Raw genomic sequence first — 4010 nt, forward strand, 5'->3', positions numbered from 1 at the left:
CTCTTAGAATGCATTGGCAAGAACCCTCGGAGACGTGTATAATATTTTGCGACCTAGTACACTAAAATAAGTTTCATTAAAATCGGTAATCCCACGTGAGTAGCCTCCCTTTGTTAGTTTCAAATAGTCTCGAAATTTGGTGAACTGATTCTCACTCTAATCTATAACAAATGCAGGGAATCCTGTAACTGATAGTATTACCACTTAACATCTGAAAGGTGATAAAAAGCATCAAAAGCAACAAAAAATAGTCTTATTACCATCAAATTTATCAGATGATATTTTATTTTCATTTAAGCAAGTTACGTTTTTAGCTGAATACGAAAATGGTTTAACACTTTCTAGGTAATTAAGTTGCAATTTTATCTCTGTGAGGTAGAGGAGAAATAAAATTGGCTTTAAGAAGTAAGGTCTCGCTTAGCTAAATATATCGCAAGGGGAACTAATGATGGACTCGTATCGATAGCGTCTAGTTTTACTTATCTTTTTATCAATCAAATTTTATTTATGAATAAATGGAAGATGGTCCGGGTGTGGTCAAATAAAAACTCAAATAGTGATAAACTATTTCAATAGAGCCAAGGTTTCGCCTCACGTTGCCGGACTTGGTCGGAGTTAAAAAAGATACAAATACTTAACATAAGTCAAAAAGTAAATGAAAAATTAAAAGAGTATACAATGAAACGTACAGGATTAATTAGAAAAATAAAAAGTTATAAACAATAAATGAAAACGGATATAATAACAGATAATCACCTTCATCATGCCCGTGGACTTCTTCCAAATGACGTCATTTCTCGTTTTCCAATTCTTCGATTTCTTCCATCTTCGCCAGTCTTCGTCCTATTGAACCTTCATCAGCCGATATGCCGTTTTCATATCCGTGTCTAATTGCTTCTCTTCTTCTGGAGTCTATTCTCTCGGACACTGCCTCACATCTCTAGACAGGCCTCACTGGTCTTCCTCATTTGCATTAACGGTTATAGCGCGTAAAAGCCAGTCTGCCACCACATTTTCTTTTCCTGGCTTGTAAGATTATACTGGGCCAAAAGCTCCTTCCAGCGAGTGATGCATGCCGATGATTCTTTCAGTTTCCGACCCATTGAATAGGTCTGTGGTCAGTGAGGACTTGAAATCTTCTTCCGAAAAGGTAGGGTCGAATGTGGTCCACTACCCACACAAACCCCAACAACTCTCTTTCCAAAGCACTGTAACGGGACTCCGTCTCCGTAAGTTTTCTACTAGTGCAGGCTATAGAACGTTCCCCCTTCTCGGGTTCCTGGGATAGCACTACCCCCAGCGCATACTCGCTAGTATCTATCGTAAGTGCAAACAGTTTCTGGAAGTTTGGAAACGCAAAGATCGGGTCTCTCTGCAGCTGCTCTCTACATTTCCTAAACTTATGCGCCATGTCTGCCGTCACAACCAGCTTGGATACCTTTTTCAGTAAGTTGTTCCATGGCACGAGGCATTCAGCCATTTCGGGCACAAAACGTCGGTAATAATTAAACGCACCCAACAACCTTTGGATCCCTTTTACATCCTTCGGCTCTCCCATCCTCTGCAGGGCTTCTACTTTCTAAGCATCTGGTCTTACTCCCTCATGTGAAATAGTGTGTCCCAGGAAAGTTATTTGGGCTTGATCTATTACCGACTTCTCTCGTGAAAGCTATAAGCCATACTCTCTTATCTGCTGGAATACGCTCCTCAAATGTTATACTGTTCCATATCGGACTTGCTAAATACCAGCAGGTCATCCATATACACCCGGCAGACGGACTCATCCAATCCTATCAGATACTCATCCATTAGTCTTTGGAATGTTACCGGAGCATTTTTCAAGCCAAAAATCCTCGTGAATTCGTAGTGCCCTCTCTCGAAAGTAAACGCCGTCTTATGATGATCTTTCGGGTGCATCTTGATCTGGTGGTACCCCACCTTCAGATCCAGTGTGCTGAAAATTTTAGCCCTGCTCAATCGATCCAAAATATTCTGGAACCGAGGTATGGGATACTTCCGTGTTTTCGTTCAATTTGCGTTAGTTGATAACTACTATATATTTCTCTCCTTTTTTACCCGGCGCGCTTTTCTTCCAGACTGCCAATAACGGACTATTAAAGGGAGATATGCTGTCTACTATGATTCCTTGGTCACGCAAATTATCTATCTCCTCTGTAATGTGTTCCGAAGTGATTGTGGGTACCGCCTTTCCTTCACATAGAATCACAACTATCTTCATTTGGTTGAATCTCGTGTACTATTTTTTCCTGTTGCTTCAAGTACAACTCCGTCTCTGAAAAAAATGTCATCATACTCTTCCAAGATTTGGTCTTTCCAGCCACCTTCCTGATTAATCGCTCCTATCCTTGCTTCACCATCTCCTTCGAGCTGGTGGCAGACATATCTCTTCCTTCCAATCCTTATGTCCCATTTACCTCCGTGAGTCTGAACCCGTGCGCCTACTTTTCCTAATAGGTCGCACCCTATAATCATTTTAAGTCTATAATTCAATTAAGTCACGTGACTGCCACCATAGACTGAGCGTGCCCGGCCGCCATTTAGTTTTTTCTCTGTTTGAGAGGCTTAAGGGTTTGGCAGAGGCTGAGTGTACCCGGCCGCCATTTTCTTTTTTGATCGCCGCCATTTTCTTTTTTGATCGCCGCCATTTTATTATGAGGTCTCGCGGCCTTTTTCTTTTCGTTCACCACCATATTGGTCACGTGACTTATGGAAGTGGCAGAGACTGAGTGTACCCGCCCGCCATTTTCTTTATTGATCGCCATAATTTATTGTGAGGGTCTCGCGACCTGTTTCTTTTCGTTCAGTGCCATATTGATCACGTGACTTACTGGTTTGGAAGAGGCTGAGTGTACCCAGCCGCCATCTGGTTTTTGATCGCCACCATTTCATTATTAGGGTCTCACGACCATTTTCTTTTCGTTCAGCGCCATATTGGCAGGGACTGAGTGTGCCCGGCCGCCATTTTGCTTTTATACTGTTTGAGAGACTTACTGCTTACCTGACCGCATCTGACCTAACCGAAAGGAACTTCCAGTAGCCTACGAAAACGATGAATATTAGATAAAATCAGTATCGATTCTTGACTTGCTAGAGGTAGTAACATTGACCATTTTCCTATCCCCCCACTCCTCCCCTACTTATAATCCCTAAAAACATAAAAAATCGGGCGATGAATAGGACCGTTTATTTGAACTCTTCCTCATTCTGTGTTCAATCGTGCATGCGTTAACACCACCTCCAAAATCGTGTTACATCGAATAATGTTGTTAAATAAGTGTCGGTATTGTAGCATACTGTTTAACAGGTCGGATAATAAAGCCCGTCACGAAAAGTCATTTGAGCTGGCCTTACCCTGCCAAGACGAACATGTTCTTTCTGTGGTAAGATTTTTAAATTTAAATATCAGTGTTTGAAGCATGTGCCTTATTGTATAATACATTGTTTCCACGATTATACGAACAAAATGGTGGCCTGGCACACTTCGCGTCTGTAACTAAGTATTTCATTGGATTGATGAAGGTTACGTAACAGCTAGGAAGGTTGCAGAGAATAAACCAGGTAAAAGAAATTTTTAAAAAATTAACACGACTATTTGTACATTTTTAACATACGCCAATTCTATTAGCTATAATAATGACGTCACTTATCCTACTACTATATGTAATTTATTAGTGTTTGTAAGTTTCTTCACTTCGACCGAAAGAATTAACTGATGATAACCGAGACCAATATCTGTGTTTATGTTATAGGTAATGCCTGTTCAAAATTCAATTCTATGGGAATTAAATGATGCTTTGGAGGAAACTAAAATAGAAAGTATTATAGTGGAAGATTATTGATTGACCGTGTGTAAAGATGAAAGGAATATGGTCCGGGTGCGGTAAAAAAAAAAAACTCAAATAGTAGAATTATACTATTTTAATGAGCCAACGTTTCGCCCCACGTTGCAGGGCTTCGTCAGGGCTAAAAAAGATACAAACACATAGTTA

General features: G+C 40.5%; 1 protein-coding gene across 1 annotated transcript in view; it reads left to right on the forward strand.

Moving 5' to 3' along the window:
* Positions 1-4010, forward strand: part of LOC106685385 (uncharacterized) — a 22810-nt gene that overhangs the window by 662 nt on the left and 18138 nt on the right. The gene's annotated exons all lie outside the window — the stretch shown is intronic.

Source organism: Halyomorpha halys, unplaced genomic scaffold (genome assembly GCF_000696795.3).
Source record: "Halyomorpha halys isolate HHAL.00 unplaced genomic scaffold, Hhal_1.1 Scaffold688.1, whole genome shotgun sequence".
Classification (NCBI taxonomy): domain Eukaryota; kingdom Metazoa; phylum Arthropoda; class Insecta; order Hemiptera; family Pentatomidae; genus Halyomorpha; species Halyomorpha halys.